General features: G+C 38.7%; 1 protein-coding gene across 1 annotated transcript in view; it reads left to right on the top strand.

Annotated features, from left to right (window-relative positions):
- LOC150082350 (ADP-ribosylation factor-binding protein GGA1-like) overlaps positions 1 to 27,233 on the top strand; it is a 100,130-nt gene that overhangs the window by 19,866 nt on the left and 53,031 nt on the right. The gene's annotated exons all lie outside the window — the stretch shown is intronic.

The following is a 27,233-nucleotide window of genomic DNA, read 5'->3' as shown; positions in this document are numbered from 1 at the left end:
TTTACTCAGAGGTAACTACCATCAAGGGTAAAGGGAAAGGTTTTTGCTTTCGTAAAGGTGACTATGGTGGTCTGAGACAGTATTTAAATTCTATATGGTAGGACCAACTTATGTTACCAACAGCAAATTCAAAATGGGAAGCATTCAAAGAATTAATCTTGGAAGCTACTAGGCTTTTCATACCAACTAAGAAATATTGTTCAAGGTTTAGGCCATATGAACTAATTAGACATGTTGTAGAGATGAAAAATGCATGGGATACAATATAAATTAACAGGTGACATAGAAGCCTATGATAGATATAACATGGTCTGTGACTAAGTCACAACGGAGTTTAGGCAGGCAAAGACAAATTACAAGAAATCTTTGGCAAAGGATGCAAATAAAAACAGCAAAGAGTTCTTTATTTATGTAAACCCTAGAAGGAAGGGGATGAGTCAGATTGGTCCACTTGATATCGATAGTTCAACTGTTGATGATCCTGCTCAAGTAGCTAACAAACTAAATGAATATATTGTATCAATGTTCACACGAGGAGTTAGGGAGAGGAATGCCAGAGGTGTATTAAACTCCTGCAGTAAGCTAGATAATCTTGTAATAACTGAGAGTAAAGTGGAGGAGAAATTGTTGAAGATAAATATAAGAAAGGCACCTGGGGTGCCTTTCTTATATTTATCAAAGGGAGACAGGTAATTACAGACCTATTAGTTTAACTTCTGTTCCAAGGAAATTAATGGAGGTACTGGTTAAAGAAGTATTGCAGGATCATCAAGACAAGACTTCAGTTATACCTCGGACACAGCATGGTTTTGTTAAGGGAAAGTCTTGCCTGACCAATTTGATTGGATACTATGATGTGGTCACAAAGGAACTGGATGCAGAGAATAACTTTGATATCATATATTTGGATATTAGAAAGGCTTTTATACTGTTGCACATGGAAGACTGCTGCACAAATTGGAGCAGTGTGGCATTGGAGGCAAATTGCTGCTATGGATAGTTGAGTGGGAGAAGACAGAGAGTGGTAATCAATGGACACTTCTAATCGTGGTCTAATGTTATTAGTGAGTCCCTCAGGGTTAAGTATTGGGTCCATTGTTGTTTTTTGTATTTATAAATGATATTGATGATGGTATATCAAGCTTAATGTCCAAGTTTGCAGATGATATGAAAGTTGGCAGGGTTGTTAAGGACATGACAGTACGCTGCTGCAACAGGATCTAGAAAAGCTGAGTAGATGGGCTGAGAGTGGCAAATGAAGTTTAACATTGACAAATGTAAAGTACTGCATATGGGAAGCAGCAAACCCAGAGTGACATATCAACTCTGTGGTACTACACTTCAGTGGTAGAAAACGAAAAGGACCTGGGGGTAATTGTGCAGGCAGATATGAAGTTTTCTGAGCAGTGCAGACGGTCTGCAAGGGTAGCTCATAGTGTCTTGTCAACGATATACAGGAATTTTTCTAGCAGGGATAAGGAGGTGATTATCCCCTTATATAAGGCAATGGTGAGGCCACACCTTGAGTACTGTATACACTTCTGGTGGCCTCATTTTAAGAAGGATGTAGAGCTGTTGGATCAAGTACAGAGATGGGCAACACGATTAGTGAATGGAACAAAGGGTTGCTCTTACGAAGAAAGGCTTAAGTTTTGCAAATTACAGTGACTGGACACTAGGCACCTGCGAGTTGATCTGATTGAGTTGTATAAAGCCTTGAATGGTTTGAGCATGCTCAATGCTGATGGAATTCTTCCTCTCGCTGAGAATAATCATTTGAGAAGACATAAATTCAAATTGCGGAAAGACAGATGTTGGATAGATGTGTGGAAGTTTGCCTTTAGCCAGCGGGTGGTTGGTTGGTGGAACAGACTTCCATCCTTTGTTGTGGAAGTTGATAGCCTAAATAAATTTAAGGCTGAGCTGGACAGGTACTTGGAGCGAACGGAGGGGTGAAATGGGAGCTTTTGTTTTTTTTTTGGCTGATGCTGCTTAAGCTTGCTTTCTTGCATCATATGCCTCTGCTAATGCTAACTAGTGATTCCATTATTTTCCCTGGAACACAAGTTAAACTAACAGGTCTGTAATTACTTTTGTCACCTTTTGAACCCCCTTTGTGAATTGGTGATACATTTGCACACCTCCAGTCCATGAGGACCTTCACTGAGCCCAGGGAAGCTTTCATAATTATGGCTAAGGGTTACTTCCTTTTCTGCCTCCTTTAATATAACTGGATAGATCCTGTCCACCCCAGGTTCCTTCCTTATGTTTAACTTCAACAATTTCTCCTCCACTTTGCTCTCAGTTATTACAAAATCACTTAGCTCCCTGTTAGCATTTGATAAACTTCTGGCACTCCCCTCATTGAATGACTCCTCATGTGTGAATGTAGATGCAAAATACTCATTCAGTTTATCAGCTACCTGTGCATGATCATCAATAGTCAACCCATCTATGTTAAGTGGTCCAATCTGATTCATCCCTTTCCTTCTAGAGTTTATATAAGTAAAGAAAATTTTGCATCCTTTGCCAAAGATTTCTCGTAACCTGCCTTTGCCTGCCTAACCTCCTTTGTGACTTGATTACAGACTAGTTTTTACCTGCCATAGACTTCTGTGTCACCTGATATGCATCCCATACATTCTTCTCTGCCATGAGCCTCATTAATTCATCTAACATCCATTTAGGCCTAAACCTTGAACAGTATTTCTTAGTTGGAATGAAAAGCCTAGTAGCCTCCAAAATTAAGTCCCTGAAGGCTTCCCATTTAGAATTCACCGTAGGTAATCTCATCAGTTGATCCCACTCTATAGAATTTAAAAACTGTCTAAGACCTCTGTAGTCACCTTTATGAAAACAAAAACACTTTCCTTTAGCCTTGATGGTAGTTACATCTTTAAGTAATTCCTACATCAGTACATTGTGATCACTGTCACTCAGTGGTTCCTTTATTTGCAAATTCTTAATGCATGAATAATTACTGCTGATAATCAGATCAAGATTATTACTCCCTCTGGTTGCCTCTCGAACGTTGCTGTAGAAAACAGTCATCCAATATGCACACTAGCATAACAAAAGTCATGCTAGTGTGCAAGTAATCAATCTACAAGTTCTAGTCAATATCTGGAAAGTTAAAATCCCCCATTATAAGACATTCCGATTTACTGGCCCACTCTATTTCTCTGCACAATACTCATTATACTCATCAGATTCATAAGGCTATAACACACACCTACTTTCATTTTTCCTTTGCCAGTGCTTATTTCACACCAAAGAGACTTAACATTGCATTGTCCACCAACATCAGTTGGATGCACTTCCTTAGATTTTGTGTTTCTTAACTAACAGCATAACCTCTCCTCCATCCCTGTTCTGTCTATCCTTCCTGTACACATTGTACTCACCAAATTCCAAATCTGCACTGCTTATATCTGTGTGACTGGATATCTCTGATATCTCAAGAATATCTGTCATTGATGTCTGTCTAGTACTTCAAGCTCATCAAATTTATTAACTATACTCCTAGCACTGGTGTACATGCAAGTATACATGAACCTGTTCCTACTCTTAGTTACTCTAACACAGCCCATGTATTTACTTGTTCCACTATGACTCCACAAAGCACAGGGCCCATTAATAACCAATCTTTGTTGTCTTTTGCTTAATCATCCCTTTATCTATAGCAGTAGCTTGTCCTTAATGCCACATTGCTCCAGTTTATATAGCAGTCTTTTGTGTACAACAGTATCAAAAGCCTTCCTGAAATCCAAATATGTGATATCAGAATTATTTGTTGCATCCAGTTTCTTTGTCACTGCATATTAGTAACCTATCAGATTGGTTAGACAAGACTGCCCCTTAACCAGGAGTTCGAATTCACGCATTTTATTCAGAAAATTCCTTACATTATTGTAAATACAGTCAGTCAAATATTCATCTGTAGTTATTACATGTGTGTGCACTACACGAATTTGATCATGCATGATTTATAAATAGGGAAAAGATAACGTATATAACACAAACCGAATTCGCTTATGCAAGATTCGCCTTTGTGTTTACAAGAAATGGCAGTTGAACGTGGAATCGCCCCAACTGAACGCAACATGATAGGAATGAAGAGAAGATTCTGAAAATGTACAGTACTGTATTTATGTTTTTTATATCTGTGAAGGGGAAATACATTTCACCCTAATAATGTAAAAACTCACACAATTCCAGCTATCGGTATTATTGCAAATGCTAATAGATCAAGTTTATAACAGATTCCACTAGCAAAAATGCAACTGAAAATTGTTTTTATTGTTTTATGGTAGTGATCTCCAGAAATGTGCTTTAGTAAAATGTGAGCTAGTGAGGTGTTAATAGTGTCTCTGCCTTTACGGTGTTGTTTATTGAGTTGCTACACGTGCGCAGCATTGTTTATGTGTATCAAGCGTGCCTCCTCATTTTGTAAAATTGTGCTTTATTCCCTAAAAATGAGTATAATACTTAAAAGGTGTGAAAAGGAAGCATCCTAGTGAAGACACTGCAGATTCAGAGAGAAAAAGAAAAGCAATATCAGTAGACAGAGGCGGACTGGGTCAAAAATTCTTACCAGGGAAAATTTGTAGTGGCCTCATACTAGTGTTTATGGCCAAAATCACACTGACCTCCATCGTCTTTGGGCCTCCGGCCAACCAGGGTTTCCCCGGTAAGGGTTATGGCCAGTCCGCCTCTGTCAATAGAGAAAAAAATATGAAATATAAATGAGGCAATGCCGCTAATTAGAAAGAATGCAGAGAAAATAAAAACAACTTTCATAGCAGGAACAACTCAAAGTGTATCAAAATCCATTAGATCAAGACACAAAGAATTGGAATAGATAGAACGACTGTCATCTGTTTGGATAGAAGATCAAACAAAGAACAAGTTTGTTTACGATAGAAGCAAAAGCATTAGCAATATTTTATTATGTAACAGTCTTTAACTATAAATAATTGTAAAAAAATATGTAAGTATTTTATTACGATTATTTATTGTTTGGCAATGTTTTGGTTACAAATGTGTGTTCAATCTTGGGTGGTGGGCACCTAACCCTATTTTTCCCATAGTGCCTGTTATTTATATTGCATGATTTTGCATTGCATGAAGGTTTCTAGGAACACAACTGTCGTGCTATATGAGGACTGACTGTATAGTCAAGACTAAATATTCATCTGTAGTTTATTACCCTGACAGATCTTTTCAAGTTATTTGCCACCCTCAGAACATCATCAACATTGGCTTGTTGTGGCAACAAACAAGAATTCTTGAGATGTATGCAAGCATTACTTTGACCCATATCATTAGATAAATGCAAGTCTATATTATCCTTACCCTCCTAACTAGCAGAGTTCCAAAACCCTTATTGTATCCTCAATGATACTGGCATAAACCCTTGCACCACCTTGTTCAAGTGAATACCGTCTCTACAAAATAAATTCCTTCTACCTACAGTTGTGGTAGTTCTGCAATTGAGGGACTGTACAATTCTCCCAGAGCATTGCAGAGTCCCTCAAGTGTAGAGTTAATCCACATGTTTCAGCATATAATCCCTCCTATTATGGCTGGGCACAATTGCAACACATACACATTCTGACCTAACTTGTGGCATTTTTTTCATAATGGTCCTATATTTATCCAAGAAATCATCAGGTCATGTTCATTTAATATCATTAGTTCCCATATGAATTATAATGCTCTTTTTATCCCCTTAAAAATTGACAGTCTGTTTGAACTGGATTTGAAGAGAGAGAGGGGAAAACGTAGAAGCCAATTCAAGAGAACAGTGCCCATGGAAGTAGAAAAGGCATGCAGCAGAAACAAATGTCTGTGAGGCAGAGAGCTGTTAGAGATGAGTCATTAATTATGTTGGTAACATCATCAATTGTTGCTCCTGGCAAATGCACCCTGGTTCTGGTCCACCTATCTTTATTACAGAAAATGTTACCCATTTCTTTGACAATAGTCTCACAATAAAACAGAATATCCTTCAACCAGAGCAGTATGCACTTGATTGTTCTGTTCTTGGACCTGAATTGGGGTCAGGGTGCAATCACTTGGCAGATCATGAAATACTTGAATCCCTGATGAGCTCCCAGATAGATTTGTTTCTAGGGCAAGCATCTGTTTCTTCAGTGCTTCCAATTCTTCTACACTCCTTACATTGGGTGCAAAGGAAAGAATTGTCAGTTGAGCTTGGTCTATCTACTAGATGATCCTTAGAATACATGCCACAAGCTATACAAAAGAATCACGATGAATCGAATACGACAAATGAAGAGTAAGATTAATACTGACAAGGAAAAAAATTGAGTTTACTGAGTTATGCAAAGCTATTAGAAAGAGACTCAGAGAGGACATAAGAAGATTTAACACAAGAAAAGTAGAATAAGCATTAAGGGAAACCAAAGGACATAAATCATCAGTCAAGAGCAATAATACAGAAAGACAAATAATACAGACATGGTAATGGTGTACTTATAAATAGCAGAGAAGGTATAATCCAAATAGCAGAAGACTACTATAGAGTATTATATAAGGAGCAAGGGAATTATGCCAGCAGTGGGGAAGATGGACCACAAATTAGCAACACATACTACATACCAATCTTGTTGCCCTGATATTCTTCCTGATGAGGTAGAACATGGATTGAAGAAAATGAACAATCAAAAAGCCCCAGTTGAAGATGAAGATACTGTAGAGTTCTTAAAATTAGAATAAAGAGACATGACAGAAACTAGCAAGCCTCTTCACAAAATACATTAAGATAGGTGTGATGCCTAAGGAGTGGAATAAGGCAATCATAATTTTGTTGTATAAGAAAGGAGATAAATCAGAAATCGGAAATTATAGAACAATTAGCTTGTTGTCCCACATCTACAAGTTGTTTACAAGGGTCATTACTAACAGATGAGGCGCCTCTGTAGCCAGGTGGACAGGAGCGGCAGTGCGTAGCACAAGCTTCTTGATTAGACTAGGTTTTGAGCCCGTGACCACCAAATACGGAGGGAGGATGCGGAAAGGTCAGGGAGTGACCACCGCATATCCCCGGAGCAATACGGTCTTAGTTGCTAATGCTCCTAAAAACCAAATAACAACAGCAACTAACAGATGAGAATCAACCGAAAGAGCAAGCTAGCATTAGTCAAGGCATATGATGCAAGAAAGCAAGCTTATACAGCATCAGCCAAAAAAAAAAAAAAAAAAAACACCCTTCCCATTTCACCAGCCGGTCACTCGAAATGTTTGTCTAGTTCAGCCTTAAATTTATTTAAGCTATCAATTTCCACAACAACAAATGAAAGTCTGTTCCAGCAATCAACTACCCACTGGCTAAAGGCAAACTTCCACACATCTATTCTACAACTATCTTTTCTCAATTTGAATCTATGCCGCCCCCCTCAGGTTGTGAATCTGAGGAGGCGGAAAAAATGTCCCATCAGCATTGAGCCTGCTTAAACCATTCAAGGCCTTATGCACTTCAATCAGATCACCTCGCAGGTGCCTGGTCTCCAGATGCTGCAACTTGCAGAACTTATACCTCTCTTGGTAAGAGCACCCCTTTGTTCCTCTCACCAATCTTGTTGCCCTTCTCTGTACTTATTCTAGAAACTCTACATCCTTCCTAATATGAGCTCCAGACCTGTATGCAGCACTCAAGGTGTGGCCTGACCATTGCCTTACACAAAGGGATAACCACCTCCTTTTCTCTGCTAGCAAAATTAGCATTAGCATTAGTAGAGGCATTTGATGCAAGAAAGCAAGCTTAATGCAGCATCAGCCAAAAAAAAAAAAAAAAAACCCACTTCCACTTCACCCCTCTGTTCGTTCAAAATACCTGTCCAGCTGAGCCTTAAACTTATTTAGGCTATCAACCTCCACCACAAGGGATGGAAGTCTGTTCCACCAACCAACCACCCGCTGGCTAAAGGCAAATTTCTGCACGTCTATCCTACATCTGTCTTTCCTCAATTTGAATTTATGCCCTCTCAGGTGATTTTTCTGAGCTAGAGGAAGAATCCCATCAGCATTGAGCATGCTTAAACCATTCAAGGCTTTATACACCTCTATCAGATCACCTCACTGGTGCCTAGTCTCCAGACACTGGAGAAAATCAGAGAAAAAGTTTTGCAAATTAGAGAAAATCTTAATTTGCAAAACTTAAGCCTTTCTTCGTAAGAGCACCCCTTTGTTCCATTCACTAATCTTGTTGCCCTTCTCTGTACTCGTCCCTATAATATCCCTATATATCATTGACAAAACTCCATGATCTGCTCTGGCAGCCTATCTGCACTGCTCAGAGAACTTCATATCTGATTGCACAATTACTCCCATGTCCTTTTCATTCTCCACCTCCCTGAGAGTAATACCACACAGTTTGTATGTGTCTCTTGGATTACTGCTACCATATGCAGTACTTTTCAATTGTCAATGTTAAATTTCAGTTGCCACTTCTCAGCCCATCTGCCGTACTTTTCTATATGCTGTTGCTACTGCAACAGGATCTAGAAAACGAGAGGATTCTCAACTATGGATCACCTTCGTGTAATATCACAGTTAATGGAGAAAGCAAATGAATATAAAATGCCATTATGCCTGGCATTTGTCGATTATGAAAAGGCATTTGACTCCATACAGCATTAGGCAATGTTTCGGGCACTGGAAAGATAAGGCATAGACACCCTGTACATTAGGATTTTGAAGAAAATATATGAGAATGTTACCTCCTTTATTAGAGTAGACAAAGACAATAGCAAATTTAAAATTGAGAAAGCAGTTCGACAAGTAGACAGTATTTCTGAAGTTGTTTACTGCTGCCCTTGAAGGAGATTTAAGAAAAGATTGGACTGGTTGCAGAAAGGAGCCAATGCGAATGGAGAGTACCTAAACCATTTACGATATGCAGATGAGATTGTGATCATAAGCCATGATCCCAAAGAATTAGAGAAAATCTTAATCAGTTATGCAGAGTTTAATAAGGATTTTGGACTAAAATTGAATATGGTTAAAACAAAAGTTATGATGAACAAGTATGCCACAGAAAAGGATATGATCATTGAAGGAGCAGAAATTGAAAAGGTGGATAATGACTTATCTTGGATAAATCATTAGCTGTAATAATGATAAATGGTTGGAAGTCAAGAGAAGAATAAATTTTAGATGGATAGCATTCAGGAAATATAGTCAACTGAGGAGCAATATCCCAATTTGTCTGAAACAAAATAATGAACCAATGTATACTCCCACCATGACTTATGGAGTCATGGTGGGGGTATACATTTGATGAGTGCCCCAAAGTTGGGCACTCACCAGAAGAATGGAAGAGAAGCTGAAAACTAAACTGGAAGAATCAAATGAATTATGTTAGGAATCAGACTGTTAGATTAGAAGAGAAACATGGATTAGGTAGCAAACACAAAAAAAGGACATTATCAAAACTAAAGAACTGAAATGGACTTGGGCAGGACACATAGCTCAAACATGTTGACGGATGGACTAAGAAGATAACAGAACGGTACCCAAGAGGAGCTAAAAGAAAACTCAGAAGACAACGGAGATGGACTAATGAAATTCAAGAGTAAATGGATGGACATTGCACAAATCAGAAGGAACTAGAAAGTTTTTGGAGAGGCCTTCATCCTGGAGTGGATTGAAAATGGCTGATGATGATACAAAAGAAAACTCATGACTCACACTGGAAATGCCCAAAGGCATTTCCATCTGAGTCTAGCCATATGGTGCAAGGAAGCCTGAGGCTTATGCTGCACCAGCCAAAAAAAATAAATAATTCCTGAGAGAGAGAGAGAGAGAGAGAGAGAGAGAGGGAGAGAGAGAGAGAGAGAGAGAGTGGAATCACCAAGAAAGAGAAGAATGATGATATCCAGCTCAGGACTCTGGGTTTGCCAAGCCCATACTCACCAGATGTGAGCCCCTGTGGTTAAATGATGTCCTTCAGAGAGAATATTGCAGTAAAAGTTTGACTATGTTTAGGAAGGCCGAAAAAAATTTAATCAATGATTAAAAATTTTTAATCATCGATTAATAGTTAACATGGGAATGTTATTTTTGAAGAGCACCCTTGAGAAGCTCCACCATCACTGAGTTAACAAACCTGTGTTGCATAGCTTCAGAATTTAATTTCTCTCTAAATGTCCCCTGTATTGCATTCTTTATCACTTCTCATTCCTAAAGTCAGACTGACCAGTCTGTAGTTACTCACTTTGCTTTTAGAACTGCCTTTATGTATTAATGATGGATTGGCAGTTTTTTTATGAAACCACAAGCGCTAGAGCTATTAGAACCTATAGTACTTAGTACTGTGCATTGGTTGAAGGTTTTGAAAATGACAGAAGATACGTGTTGATATTAGACTTGAATTTCTGTAGATTGTAATTTTCTGGAAATACATATGAGGAGAGGTTGTTCCAGAAAACAGAAGTTGAAGGAATAAATGAGGAAGAAGAAAAGGTGGTTCTGTGAGTTGGACAATAAAAGGATAATAAATGGTTGCAGCACATATTTAGACAGGTTTGGAAAAGAGAACAGGAATTATAGAAGCAAATTCATAAGAATGGTGCCCATGGAAGTATTTATAGAAAAGGCATGCAGCAGAAACATCACCTTTATCCATTCATTAATGAGACAGAGAGTGTAGAGATTTTGTTAAAGATGGATCATAATTAACCGAACTGCCATCTTTTGAATGGAATCTAGAAGAGGTTTTAGGTGCACCACTCCAGATGTGGGAACGGTATTCCACGATAGGACAGATTTGGGATTTTTATGGAGTGAACTACTGTTTGGAAGAAAAGTAATGCTGAAAGCGAAAGAGAAAAACCCAGTTTTTTTTAGATGCAGAGGAATCAGTATTTATGATTTTCTTATACCAAAACAGAATTAGAAGTCGGGTTAATCCCTAATAGAGATATGTTTCTTGTCTAGAAATCTGAGTGCCATCAATGATAAGCATAGGTTCAGAAGAAACCTTTTTGCGAGTTATATGACATGACTGAGTTTTAGAAGGATTAAAATCAACTGAGTAGGAGTGTGCTATAGGCCTAATGACTCTGATGAGTATAATAAGGAACTGTACAGGGAAATAGAGTGGGCCAGTAAATCAGAGTGTCTTATAATGGGAGATTTTAATTTCCCAGATATTGACTGGATTTTGGGGGCTGGTTACTCACACACTAGCAGGGCTTTTGTGGATTTATTGGATGATTGTTTTCTACATCAGCATGTTCGGGAGGCAACTAGAGGGAGTAATACTCTTGATTTGATTATCAGCAGTGATTCTTCATGCATTAAGAATCTGCAGATAAATGAACCACTAGGTGGCAGTGATCACAGTGTGCTGAAGTGGGATTTACTCAAAGAGGTAACTACCATTAGGGGTAAAGGGAAGGGTTATTGCTTCCGTAAAGGCAACTACGATGGACTGAGACAGTATTTAAATTCTATACAGTGGGACCAACTGATGATGTTACCAACAGCAAATTCAAAATGGGAAGCATTCAAAGAACTTATCTTGGAAGCTACTAGGCTTTACATACCAACTAAGAAATATTGTTCAAGGTTTAGGCCAAAATGGATGTCAGATGAACTAATGAGGCATATGGCATAGAAGAAAAATGCATGGGATACATACAAATTAACACATGACACAGAAGCCTATGATAGATACAAGTTGATATGCAACCAAGTTACAAAGGAGGTTAGGCAGGCGAAGGCAGATTACGAGAAATCCTTGGCAAGGGATGCAAAGAAAAACAGCAAAGAGTTCTTTACTTATGTAAACTCTAGAAGGAAGGGGATGAATCAGATTGGTCCACTTGATATTGATGGGTCAAGTGTTGATGATCCTGCTCAGGTAGCTAACAAACTAAATGAATATTTTGCATCGACATTCACACATGAGGAGTTATTCAGCGAGGGGAATGCCAGAGGTGTATTCAACTCTAGCAGTAAGCTACAGAATCTTGAAATAACTGGGAGTAAAGTGGAGAAGAAACTGTTGAAGATAAACACAAGAAAGGCACCCGGGGTGGATGGGATCTATCCAGTTATATTAAAGGAGGCAGCAAAGGAAGTAAGCAAACCCTTAGCCATAATTATGAGAGCTTCCTTGGACTCAGGGGAGGTACCCATAGACTGGAAATGTGCAAATGTGACCCCAATTCACAAAGGAGGATCAAAGGCTGACACAAGTAATTATAGACCTGTGAGCTTAACTTCTGTTCCAGGAAAATTAATGGAGGCACTGGTTAAAGAAGCACTGCAGGATTATTTAGACAAGACTTCAGTTATAGCTCAGACACAGCATGGTTTTGTTAAGGGGAAGTCTTGCCTGACCAACTTGATTGGATACTATGATGCAGTCACAAAAGAACTGGATGCAGGGAATAACTTTGATATTATATACTTGGATCTTAGAAAGGCTTTTGATACTGTTGCACTTGGAAGACTGCTACACAAATTGGAGCAGTGTGACATTGGAGGCAAATTGCTGCTATGGATAAAGGGGTGGTTGAGGGGGAGAAGACAGTGAGTGGTAATCAATGGACACTGCTCATCGTGGACTGATGTTATTAGTGGAGTCCCTCAGGGCTCAGTGTTGGGTCCATTATTGTTTTCTGTATTTATAAATGATATTGATGATGGTATATCGGGCTTAATGTCGAAGTTTGCAGATGATACAAAGGTTGGCAGGGTTGTCAAGGACACTACTGACACTATGCTGCTGCAACAGGATCTGGAAAGGTTGAGCAGATGGGCTGAGAGGTGGCAAATGAAGTTTAACATTGACAAATGTAAAGTACTACACATGGGAAACAGCAACCCCAGAGCAACGTATCAACTCTGTGGTACAACACTGACAGTGGTAGAGAATGAAAGGGACTTGGGGGTGGTTGTGCAGGCAGATATGAAGTTCTCTGAGCAGTGCAGACGGGCTGCAAGAGTAGCTCATGGAGTATTGTCAATGATATACAGGAATTTTTCCAGCAGGGATAAGGAGGTGATTATTCCATTGTATAAGGCAATGGTCAGGCCACACCTAGAGTACTGTATACAGGTCTGGAGGCCTCATTTCAAGAAGGATGTAGAGCTGCTGGAACGAGTACAGAGAAGGGCAACAAGATTAGTGAATGGAACAAAGGGGTGCTCTTACGAAGAAAGGCTTAAGTTTTGCAAATTACAGTGTCTGGAGACTAGGCACCAGCGAGGTGATCTGATAGAGGTGTATAAAGCCTTGAATGGTTTAAGCATGCTCAATGCTGATGGGATTCTTCCTCTAGCTCAGAAAAATCACCTGAGAGGGCATAAATTCAAATTGCGGAAAGACAGATGTAGGATAGACGTGCGGAAATTTGCCTTTAGCCAGCGGGTGGTTGGTTGGTGGAACAGACTTCCATCCCTTGTGGTGGAGGTTGATAGCCTAAATAAGTTTAAGGCTCAGCTGGACAGGTATTTTGAACGAACAGAGGGGTGAAGTGGAAGTGGTTTTTTTTTTTTTTTTTTTTGGCTGATGCTGCATAAGCTTGCTTTCTTGCATCAAATGCCTCTACTAATGCTAATGCTAATGCTAACTAATTGCTTCACCGGAGAATTACCTGGAGATCAGCATTTAGGGAATTCATAGCAGATATTTGAAAAGATGAACCAGATTCAATTCCACCCTCAAGTTTCAGAAACATGCTATCATCAGCAAAACTGTGGATAGAATTTCCAGTCAATGGGCGAAGATCATTAATATACAACAGGAAACGAGTGGGTAGAATAACTGAACCTTGTTGAACACCTGCATTATTTGAGAAGTTAGAAGACAGAAAGCCATCTACCACCAGAAGTGAGTGGTCAGGGAGAAAACTGGATACTCAATTACAAGAACACAGTTGGCAAACCATAAGATGGAACCTTATTTATGCTTTTGATTGTGTTTATTCCGAATATGATCAAAGCTTTTGAAATGTCAAGCACAACTGCTAGAGTTTCATCAAACTTTTCCATTGAATTTGCCCATAGATGGGTAACATAAGTCAGTATATTACCAGTGGATCAACACTGATAGAGTCCATACTGGTGATCATTGATCAGATGGGAGGTTTTGAGTTAGTTTAGGAGTTGACCATTGATTTATTTCTTCATTGCTTTGTAAAGAGTAGAAGTAAGTGTGATGGGATGATAACTGGATGGAAGCGATTTGTTACCCTTTTTAGGAACTAGCTGGGTATGAGCAAATTTCCAAGCAGAAGGATAAACACCATTGGAATAAGAAAGTGTAAAAAGGCAACATAGAACAGGAGTAAGCTGAAGTGCACAAGTTTTGAGAACAAGTGGAGAATTACCATCAGGAGTTGGCACTTTCTTGGTATCAAGACTGTTCAAAATTCTTCTGACGTCCTTTTGAAGGAAGACCACAGGAGACATTGAATGGGGTGTACCGGGCATGGTAAGAGGTAGTGTACCAAGATAATCAATGCATGAGTTAGAAGAAATGAAGGATGCTAGCAGGTAAGCTTTATCTTTAGTGGTTGCAATAGAACCATCCAGTTTTATCAGAGGTGGAAAGAGAGATGTGCAAAAATTGCATCCAATAACTTTGGCAAGAGATCAGAATGCCCAATTACCATTTGGACAAGAAGCAAGTTTTCTACTCTTAGCCTATTCAAAGTCTAGTTTGGACTGATTAATAACTGCTTTACAATTGTTGCGAGCTTTTGTATATTTGGAAAATGAACCTGGAGATTTGGATGGAAGCTAATTGCAATAGCAACATTCTTTTCTTGATGAACAGCCTTAGCACATTTATTGGAAAACCAAGGTTTAAATAAAGGATGCAATTTTAAAGTGGAGTATGAAATAAAGGATTTCATTGACATGATTTGAGAAAATGTTGACATCAGAAGATTTGAAACAGTAATCCAACCAAGGAAAAGAGAAATGAAACCTCACAGATCACCCCATTTCGCATTCTTGCAATGCCAAACAACACGAGGTTGGAAATGGCCACAAGAGAAAGACACCATTGGAAAAGAGACCATCACCAAGTTGTGGTTTGAAGTGCCTAGAGGACCATTCACCTCGACTGTGTTGTTTTTGAGGAAAAATGATCAAAATGTTGGATATGGGGTTAGGATTGGCTGGTTTCTAGTAGGTAAATGAACAACCTGTGCAAGGTTATTAGTAATTGCAAAAGCCTCAGCATCTCAACTAGCCTGACAAGAAAATGGTAACCAGGTGGAGTTATGAACATTAAAATCAAGGAAAATTACTTCACTGTTAGGAAAGTTGGACTGAACAAAGTCAAATTTAAAAGAGAAGGAAGTCAAAGAGTTCCAAGTGATTAGTGGAGTTCAGAGAGTGATAGAGGAAACAGATGAATTTGAAAGAATGCGGCAGAGAGAATTTAAGCTAGAGAAGATTGAAAAGAGGAGATTCTAAATTACTGAAATATTAATTTGAAATCTCCTTTAAATTTTTCTATTCTTTTCCATTTTTTTCTGAGAGAATCCCAGTTATTGATTGATTCAATTGATAACTGGGATTCTCTCAGAAGGGTAGAATTTATCTCAGTATGGTCTGTGCTTGTTAACAGGAGAGACTGCTTCTACAGGGATGGGATACACTTAAATAGAAAGGGTGCAAGAATATTTGCTGATGCTATCGAGGCAGTGTTAGATGGGTCGGAAAACTGCTAGCTTGCGAGCATTCACACACTGATTCTTGCATTTCTTCTATTAGAATCAGAAGCAACCTGGAAAGTAAGGTGCTGGGGTTTCCAGGACTGCTGGGAGTCATTATGGAACAAGTAAATACATGGGCTGTGCTAGGATAACTAAGAGTAAGAACAGGTATATTTATACTTGCATATACGCCAATTCTAGCAGTTTAGTAAATAAAATTATTGTGCTGGTCAAGACATCAAAGGCAGATATTGTTGGGATATCAGAGACATGTCACATAGATATAAAGAATGCAGAATTGAAATTTGGCGATTACAATGTGTACAGAAAGGATAGACAGGATAGGAAAAGGAAGAGGTTATGCCGTTAGTTAAGAAACATAAAATCTAAGGCAGTGCATCCAGTTGTCATAAGCACTAAGAAAGCAAAAATGAGAGTTGGAGTGTGTTATAGGCCTAATGAGCATAGTGAACAACTGTTCAGAGAAATAGTGGGACATTAAATCAGAATGTCTTATAATTGGGGAATTTTAACTTACTAGATATTGACTGGAACTTGTGGATTGGTTACTTGCAACTAGCAAGACTTTTGTGGATTTATTGGATAATTGTGTTTTACAGCAGCATGTTCAGAGGCAACCAGAGGGAGTAATACTCATGATCTGATTATCAGTAGTGATTATTCATACCTTAAGAATCTGCAGATAACGGAACCACTAGGTGGCATGATCACTGTGTACTGATGTGGGATTTACTTAAAGATGTAACTACCATCAGGGGTAAAGTGAAGGGTTTTTTCTTTTGTAAAGGAGACTCCAGTAGTCTCAGACAGTTTTTAAATTCTATACAGTGGGAACAACTGATGTTACCAACAGCAAATTCTAAATGGGAAGTATTCAAGGAATTAATCTTGGAAGCTACTAGGATTTTCATTTCAACTAAGAAATACTGTTCAAGGTTTAGACTTAAATGGATATCAGATGAACTAATGAGACTCGTAGCAGAGAAAAAAAATGCATGGGATGCATGTAAATTTTCAGGCGGCAGAGAAGCCTGTGGTAGATATGAACTAATCTGTAATCACAAAGAAAGTTAGAAGTTTACAAAGATTAGGCAAGTGACAGTAGATTACTATAAATCTGTGGCAAAGGATGGAAAGAAAAACAACTAAGACTTCTTTACTTATGTAAACTCTAGAAGGATGTTGATGAATCAGATTGGTCCACTTGTTATCCATGGTTCGACTGTTGATGATCCTGTTCAGATAGCTGACAAACTGAATGAGTATTTTGAACTACAATCACACATGAGAAGTTTTGTAGGGAAGTGGAGACCAGAAGTTTATCAAATGGTAACAGAGAGCTAAATGATTTTTTAATAACCGAGAGCAAAGTGGAGGAGAAATTGTTGAAGTTAAACATTAGAAAGACACCTGGGATTAGCATTAGTAGAGGCATTTGATGCAAGAAAGCAAGCTTATGCAGCATCAGCCAAAAAAAAAAAAAAAAAAAAAACCACTTCCACTTCACCCCTCTGTTCGTTCGAAATACCTGTCCAGCTGAGCCTTAAACTTATTTAGGCTATCAACTTCCACGACAAGGGATGGAAGTCTGTTCCACCAACCAACCACTCGCTGGCTAAAGGCAAATTTCTGCACGTCTATCCTACATCTGTCTTTCCTCGATTTGAATTTATGCCCTCTCAGGTGATTATTCTGAGCAAGAAGAAGAATCCCATCAGCATTGAGCATGCTCAAACCATTCAAGGCTTTATACACCTCTATCAGATCACCTTGCTAGTGCCTAGTCTCCAGACACTGTAATTTGCAAAACTTAAGCCTTTCTTCGTAAGAGCACCCCTTTGTTCCATTCACTAATCTTGTTGCCCTTCTCTGTACTCGTTCCAGCAGCTCTATATCCATCTTGAAATGAGGCCTCCAGACCTGTATACAGTACTCTAGGTGTGGCTTGACCATTGCCTTATACAAGGGAATAATCACCTCCTTATCCCTGCTAGAAAAATTCCTATATATCATTGACAATACACCATGAGCTACTCTTGCAGCCCGTCTGCACTGCTCAGAGAACTTCAGATCTGCCTGCACAACAACCCCCAGTTCCCTTTCATTCTCAACCACTGTCAATGTAGTACCACAAAGTTGATATGTTGCTCTGTGGTAGTACTTTACATTTGTCAATGTTAAACTTCATTTGCCACCTCTTAGCCCATCTGCTCAACCTTTCCAGATCCTGTTGCAGCAGCATAGTGTCAATAGTGTCCTTGACAACCCTGCCAACTTTCGTATCGTCTGCAAACTTGGACATTAAACTTGATATACCATCATCAATATCATTTATGAATACAGAAAACAATAATGGACCCAACACTGAACCCTGAGGGACTCCACTAATAACATTAGTCCACGATGAGCAGTGTCCATTGATTACCACTCTGTCTTCTCCCCCTCCACAACCCCTTTATCCATAGCAGCAATTTGCCTCCAATGCCACACTCCTCCAATTTGTGCAGCAGTCTTCCATGTGCAACAGTATAAAAGCCTTTCTAAGATCCAAGTATATAATATCAAAGTTATTCCCTGCATCCAGTTCTTTTGTGACTGCATCATAGTATCCAATCAAATTGGTCAGGCAAGACTTCCCCTTAACAAAACCATGCTGTGTCCGAGCTATAACTGAAGTCTTGTCTAGTTGATCCTGCTGTGCTTCTTTAACCAGTGCCTCCATTAATTTTCCTGGAACAGAAGTTAAACTCACAGGTTTAACACAAATGACACAAATCACAGGCTGACACAAATTACTTGTGTCAGCCTTTGATCCTCCTTTGTGAATTGGGGTCACATTTGCACATCTCCAGTCTGTGGGTACCTCCCCTGAGTCCAAGGAAGCTCTCATAATTATGGCTAAGGGTTTGCTTACTTCCTTTGCTGCCTCCTTTAATATAACTGGATAGATTCCATCCACCCCAGGTGCCTTTCTTGTGTTTATCTTCACCAATTTCTTCTCCACTTTACTCTCAGTTATTACAAGATTCTCTAGCTTACTGCCAGAGTTGAATACGCCTCTGGCATTCCCTCGCTGAATAACTCCTCATGTGTGAATGTCGATGCAAAATATTCATTTAGTTTGTTAGCTACCTGAGCAGGATCATCAACAGTTGACCCATCGGTATCAAGTGGACCAATCTGATTCATCCCCTTCCTTCTAGAGTTTACATAAGTAAAGAACTCTATGCTGTTTTTCTTTGCATCCCTTGCCAAAGATTTCTCGTAATCTGCCTAACCTCCTTTGTAATTTGGTTACAGACCAACTTGTATCTATCATAGGCTTCTGTGTTACGTGTTAATTTGTATGTATCCCATGCATTTTTCTTCTCTGCCATATGCCTCATTAGTTCATCTGACATCCATTTAGGCCTAAACCTTGAACAATATTTCTTAGTTGGCATGTAAAGCCTAGTAGCTTACAAGATAAGTTCTTTGAATGCTTTCCATTTTGAATTTGCTGTTGGTAACATCATCAGTTGGTCCCACTGTGTAGAATTTAAATACTGTCTCAGTCCATCGTAGTCGCCTTTACGAAAGCAATAACCCTTCCCTTTACCCCTAATGGTAGTTACCTCTTTGAGTAAATCCCACTTCAGCACACTGTGATCACTGCCACCTAGTGGTTCATTTATCTGCAGATTCTTAATGCATGAAGAATCACTGCTGATAATCAAATCAAGCGTATTACTCCCTCTAGTTGCCTCCTGAACATGCTGATGTAGAAAACAATCATCCAATAAATCCACAAAAGCCTTGCTAGTGTGTGAGTGACCAGCCCCCAAATTCCAGTCAATATCTGGGAAATTAAAATCCCCCATTATAAGACTCTCTGATTTATTGGCCCACTCTATTTCCCTGTACAGTTTCTTATTATACTCATCAGAGTCATTAGGCCTATAGCACACTCCTACTCTCAATTTTGATCTCCCAATGTCACACCAAACTGACTCGACACTGCACTGTCCAGCGATGCCGACTGGCTTCACTTCCTTGGATTTTGTGTTTCTTAACTAATAGCATAACCCCTCCTCCCTTCCTATCCTGTCTATCCTTTCTGTAGACGTTGTACTCTCCAAATTCCAGTTCTGCATTCCTTATATCTTTGTGACACCATGTCTCTGAAATCCCAACAATATCTGCCTTTGATGTTTTGAGCAATACCTCAAATTCATCAAATTTATTTACTAAACTCCTAGCATTGGTGTACACGCAAGTATACATGCACCTGTTTCTATTCTTAGCTACCCTAACACAACTCATGTGTTTACTTGTACCGCAATGACTCCCAGCAGTCTCTGAAATAACCTGCAACTTGTTTTTCAGGCTTCTGCTCATTCCAATAGAAGCGGTGCAAGAATCTCTTTCACCTCTGCCAGTGTCTACTGTTAATCTATTAGTGTTTGTCTCCCCCAAGCTAGCAGTTTTCTGACCCACCTAACATTGCCTCGATAGCATCAGCAAATATTCTTGCACCCTTTCTATTTAAGTGTATCCCATCCCTGTAGAAGCAGTCTCTCCTGTTAACAAGTACAGTCCAGGCCGAAAAAAATTCTACCCCTTGAGCCTTGCACAATCTTTCCAGGGCCGAATTGATCGACAAGGCTCTCATCACACAAAGATCTCTCCAGTTATATTAAAGGAGGCAGCAAATGAAGTAAGCAAACCCTAGCCATAATTATGAGAACATCCTTGGATTCAGGAGAGGTCCCCATGGACTGGAGAAATATGCAAAGGTATCCCCAGTTCACAATGGGGGATCAAAGGGTGACATGAATAATACAGACATGTTAGTTTAACTTCTGTTCTGGGGAAAATAGTGGAGTCACTTGTTAAAGAAGCATTGCAGGATCATCTAGACAAGACCGCAGTTTGTAGTTCAGATATAGCATGGGTTTGTTTAGAGGAAGTATTGTCTGACCACTTTGATTGGATACAAAGATGTGGTCACAAAGGAATTGGATGCAAAAAATATTTTTGATATCACATATTTGGATTTCAGGAAAGCTTTTGATACTGTTGCATATGGAAGACTGCTGTACAGATTGGAGCTGTATGGCATTAAGGGTAAATTAGATAAAGGGATAGTTGAGTGGGAGACAACAGAGTGGTAATTAATGGACACTGCTCTTCATGGATTATAATCATATTAGAGCATAGGTTGAAATTGAGGAAAGACAGCTGCAGAATAGATATGTATGCAGAAGTTTGCTGCTTTTAGCCAGCAAGTAGTTGATTGCTGGAACAGACTTCCATCTGTTGTGGAAGTTGATAGCTTAATTAAATTTAAAGCTGAACTAGACAAACATTTGTGGTGATTTGATGGGTGAAATGGGAATGTTTTTTTTTTTTTTTTTGGCTGACTGTATAAGCTTTCTTTCATCATATGCTAATTAGTGGAGTCCCCCAGGGTTTGGTGTTGGGCCCATTGTTATTTACTATATTTATTAATGATATTGATGAAGACATATCAGGCTTAATGTCCAATTTGCAGTTGATAAAAAGGTTGGCAGAGTGGTTAATGACAGTATGCTACTGCAACAGGATCTAGAAAAGTTACACAGATGAGCTAAGAAATGGCAAAAAGTTTAACATTGATAGTGCAAAGTACTGAATATGGGTAGCAGTAACTCCAGAGTAATGTACCAACTGCGTGGTACTACACTCTGGGTAGTGGAAAATGAAAAAGACCACAGTAATTGTGCAGTCAGATATGAAGTTCTGTGAGCAATGCAGACAGGCTGCCAGGACAGCTCGTGGAGTTTTGTCAATGACATACAGGAATTTTGCTAGCAAGGATGAGTTGATTATCGTTTTGTATAAGGCCATGGTTAGGCTGCATCTTGAGAACTGCTTTCAGGTCTGGAGGACTCACTTTAGGAAGGATGTAGATCTGTTGAATGGGTGCAGAGAAGGGCAACTAGATTGGTGAAGGGAAGAAAAGGGTTCTCTTCCCTAGAAATTCTTTAGTTCTTCAAATTGCAACATCTGGAAACTAGACACTTCATGAAGTTGTGGAAGTGGACAACTGGAATAAATTCAAGGAACAGCTAAACAGTTGGAGGGTATGGATAGGTGAATGTGAAGTTTTTTTTTTCTGATGCTGTATAAGCTTGATTTCTTACATCATTTGCCACTAGTAATGCTAATGCTTACTAATGTACTGGTAGTGCATTAGCAAAATTTAAGTATCTTGCTCTGTAAAAACAGAGTTTGTATAAACAGCATTATTATATCACATTTACTTCTGAATCTTTTCATGAGTGCATGCATGTTTAATTAGTTATATACTTTTCTATAGTTTGAAGTTCAATATAGGTAACCCTCCTATAACACTATAGTTTTGTTCCTATAAAATTTCATGTAGTATCTAAAATACTAGGAGATGAAAATTTTAATCTATCTCCCTTTTCTTAATTATAATAATAAATGTGAACCCTCCAAGCACCGGAACAAGCGAACATCAACCAGTCCCAGACATCAGATAACCCACGCACTAAAGAAGACTGAGCACATGTGCTGGTGCTTGGAGTGTTCACGTGCGGGAAGTATGAGCATATCGAGGTATTTTAGGTTATTTATTTATTCAAATTCAGTGTTTTTAATTTAATGTAATTTTAATTTATCTGATTTTATCCCAGAAATTGAAAAAAGATCTCCTATTTAGATATCGACTTAACTCTCATTTTTATTATTATAATCTCATGTAGTGCGAAACTGTGTTATACGGGACTAAGAACGAGTACAAAAAGGGGGTTTACGTTGCGAAAGCTAACAATAATACACCATTTTCTTTATAACTATTGAAAGTTTAATTTAAAACAAAATAGTAATAACTGAATAAACATCATACAAACTGTGATACATATATGCCAGATAATGTATGTTTATTTAATTTTCTTTCTCTTCATCGCTGCTAAGCACAACGAAACGAGAACATTTTCTCTGTTGCTGAATATCTTCAACTTCTGAACTTTCTTCTGCAGCATTTAGACTTCAGGTATCTTCTGCTCTCTCTAAAAACACTCAGTAATCTGGGTTTGTTTGCTTTCTTGATAGATCTTTGTAAATTTAATAGTATGGAGCTAAGCATTTTTGAAGCTCCATTTTGAACTTTGTGCTCCTTTTGTTAAAGCGAAACCGTGTTATATAAGTACCTTGTTGTGCAAGGATTGCCGCTATTTATCAATCGTGATAGAAGTACCGTGTTATACGGGGGTTGCCTGCTGTACTTAACTTTACTAAAGACAAACATTGTCTCTGATACTATTGTAGAAAAAGGAACACTAAATATCGCATTTTACATTTTAATTTCATTTACTATTATTTTTATATATATATATATATATATATATATATATATATATATATTGTTTTTTAAACCCCAAAACATGAAAGGCATTAGAACCTATAGTATTTAGCACCATGATTGAAGCTTGGGAAGACAGAAGAAGATACTTGTTCACATTATACTTGCGTTTCCATTATTTATAATTTTCAGAAATACATGTGAAGGAAGGTTGTTCCAGAAAGCTGAAAGTTGAAGGGACAAATGAGGAGGTAGAAAAGTTGGTTCGGTGAGTTTTAGTTTATTATTATTATTAGCCATATGGTGCAAAGAAGTTTGAGGCTTATGCTGCACCAGCCAAAAAAAAAAAAAAAAAAAAATTTCTGAATTACCCTGAGAGAGAGAGAGAGAGAGAGAGAGAGAGAGAGAGAGAGAGAGAGAGAGAGAGAACAAGGGTCAGAAGTAGAAAGGAATCACCAAGAAAGAGAAGAATGATGATATCCAGCTCAGGACCATGGGTGTGCTAAGCCCATACTCACAAGATTTGAGTATGGGCTTAGTAAATGGATGTTGACTGGTTGTGCCATGTATTTGGACCTGTTTGGTGAAAGGCAGAGGGAAATTTCAGAAGAAAATTTAGAGCAGTGCTCATGTAAGTGTCTACAGAAAAAAGCCTGCAGCAGAAACAGAACATCTGTGACACAGAAAATGGAAAGACTTTGTAAGTTTGTAAGTGATGGATCATTAATTAACCTGACTGCCTTCTTTTTGAATAGTCTAGTAGTTTGAAGAGGTTTTGGGTGCACCACCCCACATGTGTCAACAGTATTCCATGGTGGAGAGTGGGATTCAAGATTTGTAACGAGTGAGTTTTTTTTAGAAGAAAAGTAAAGTAATGCTTAGAGCAAAAGAGAAAACCAAATTTTTTAAATGCAGAGGAAGCAGTATTTGTGATGTGCATATGCCAAAGAGATTAAAAGTCAGGGTAATCCCTAATAGAGATATGGAATCTGAGTGTCATTGAAAATAAGCAAAGGAGCAGAAGAATCCTTTTTGCATGATATAAAACAGGACTGAGTTTTAGAAGGATTAAAATTAACTAATGTATCTTTGTTCCGTTGGAGAATTACCTGGAGATTAGTATTTAAGGAATTGGTGATGGATAATTAGAAGTTGAAGCATTTCTGCAGAGCAAGGTTTCTCAAATTAGAAGGTGGAATGCAATGTGCTACATCAGCAAAACTATGTATAGAATTTCCAATCAGTGGAAGAAGATCATTAATATAGTAATAGTAATCATGTCATGTGATGCAAGAAAGCAAGCGTATGAGCTTATGTAGCATCAGCCAAAAAAAAAAAAAAATCGATTCACACAACCATTCCCTCTAAATGTTTGTCCAGTTCCTCCTTAAATTTATTTAACAACTTCCACGACAGATGGAAGTTTGTTCCAGCAATTAACCACCCGCTGGCTAAAGACAAATTTCCTCACATCTATTCTACAACTGTCTTTCCTCAATTTGAATTTATGCCCCCTTAGGTTTGTATTCTGAACAAGTGGAAGAATCCTGTCAGAATTCAGGTGCTCAACTCATTCAAGGCCTTGTACACCTCAATCAGATCACCTCGCAGGTGCCTAGTCTCCAGCCACTGCAATTTGCAGAATTTAATCCTCTCTTGGTAAGAGGACCTTTTCATTCAAACCCTTTCCTTTACCCCTGATGGTAATTATCTCTTTAAGAAAATCCCACATCAGTGGGATTTACTTAAAGGAACCACTGGGTGGCAGTTCCTTTATCTGCAAATTCTTAATACATGAATGATCACTGCTGATAACCAGATCAGCAGATCTCTGGTTGCTTCTCGAACATGCTGCTGCAGAAAACAACAATCATCCAATAAATCCATAAAAGTCTCGCTAGTGCACGAGTGACCATCTCAATTCAGTTCCAGTCAGTGTCTGTGAAGTTAAAATCCGCCATTATAAGACATTCTGATACACTAGCCCACTCTATTTATCTGTACAGAAGTTTGTTGTACTCATTCAAGTCATTAGGCCTATAACACACTCCTCTTATCTTTGCTTTCGCATTGCTTATGTCACACCAAACTGACCCAACAGTGCACTGTCCATCTTTGTCAACTGGATGCACTTCTTTTGATTTTGTTTTTCTTAATTAACAGCATAACCCCTCCTCCCTTCCTATCCTGTCTATCCTTTCTGTACACATTGTACTCCCCAAATTCCAATTCTGCATTCCAGATATCTGTGTGACACCACGTCTCTGATATCCCAATAATATCCACCTTTGATGGCTTGACCAAGAGTTCAAATTCAGCAAATTTATTTACTATACTTCTAGCATTGGTATAAATGCACCCATTCTTCTTCTTAGTTACCCTAACACATCCCATATACCCACCTGTTTCACGATGACTGCCATCAGTCCCTGTGGCCGACCGGGCTAGCCGGGTGGGTAAAGTGCCTGCCTGGCAACCCAAAGGTCGCGGGTTCGATTCCCGCCTCGGGCTTGGATCAAAGTACTGCAAAAACCTTGGGAGGTGCATTATGGCCACAGAAACCTATGCGCCAACAACTACCAAAAAAAAAAAAAAATCAGTCCCTGAAACCCCCAGCACCCTTCGCTCCATGCCGCTGCTTATTCTAATAGAAGTAGTGCAAGAATCATCATCACCTCTGCCTGTGGCTACTTATAACCTTTTAGTCTGTGAATTCTCCCAAGCTAGCAGTTTTCTGACACACCTAACACTGCCTCGATAGCATCAGTAAATATTCTTGCACCCTTTCTATTTAAGTGTATCCCATCCCTGTAGAAGCAGTCTCTCCTGTTAACAAGCACAGACCATGCTGAAAAAAAATTTTACCCCATGAGCCTTGCACAATCCTTCCAGGGCTGAATTGATTGACAAGGCTCTCATCATGTACTTTCTACTATCATGTCTGCACAGAATTGCACACACTTTCAAATTTAACCCTAACTCATGACTTTTTTGCATCATTGACCTGTACTTGTTAAGTAAATCTGCAGATCTCTTACTCTTAATGTCATTGGTGCCAATGTGTACAACAATATCACCCTTTGTGCCCTTAAAAGATGATATATGCTTCACAACATCATCAATTTTTGCCCCTGGCAGACCTACTCTGGTCCTATTTCATCTATCCTTTTTACACAACATATTACCTGTCTCCCTGACAATAGAGTCATCAACAATAACTAACTCCTGTGGGACCTGTGCATTCTGCCTTGGAGATTGCCTCTACGTTGCCTGATGCACAATAGTGAGCTCTTGTGTTGAGTTGAGCAGCTGAGAGCTTGATGGGCCCCTCATATTAATTTCTTCGAGGGCATCTACCCTACACCTCTAATATACAAGGAGAGAGTAGGAGAAAGAACAAATTTGGGGGTAACACCAGCATTAGTGGAGAAATTAGAAGACTGGAATCATTTACTCCTGTAGATTGAAGGTTCCTTAAGTAGCAAAATTGCCACCCAAGTACCAAGCAATTATTTACATTTTAGCATTAATTTGTTAAATAGTTTCAGGGCATATACAGTGTTCCTTTTTTTACATAATACTTTATATGGAATTTAACAAAATGTGAACTTGTTTAATGTTGAACTGTTAAATCTTTTTATGATTTTTTAACATGAAAGAAGGAAATTGGTATTCTAATGCCAAATACAGTTCAAAATGAGCATTCTCATTATCATATTCTTTTCCATATGGCAAGTTTAACACAAATAAAACTCAATCACATCTCTCTCTCTCTTTCTCCTCCCCCACCCTTCAGCCCATGATACCTATCATCATTTAAGAAATCAACATGCAATCCAGTTCTTGTTTCTCTCTTTTTCCTGTCCCTTTTCTTTAAATTATATCGCTTAATGTTGATTTGGTTGATTCATTTTTGGTTCCATAGAAAGAGGAGTGTATATATTAATTGTGAAAATGTTTGTGTCATTAAGTACAGAAAAACTTTGCCACGAGAAATAAATATTTTTAAAGCACTATAGTAAGAGCCGAGTGGTCTGGACAAGGGTGCAGTAGCTGCTGCTCTTTCAGTAGACTGCTAAACATGGTTAATGATCATATTTGTGATGTATTGTGAACTCCTCTGACCTAGTGGTCATGCTGGAGGAAAAACTATGGTTGAT

Source organism: Mastigoproctus giganteus, chromosome 8 (genome assembly GCF_048544385.1).
Source record: "Mastigoproctus giganteus isolate SK-2022 chromosome 8, ASM4854438v1, whole genome shotgun sequence".
NCBI classification, from domain to species: Eukaryota; Metazoa; Arthropoda; class Arachnida; order Uropygi; family Thelyphonidae; genus Mastigoproctus; species Mastigoproctus giganteus.
Note: the sequence above shows the minus strand (reverse complement) of the source record. Positions and strands in the feature narration are given on the sequence as shown.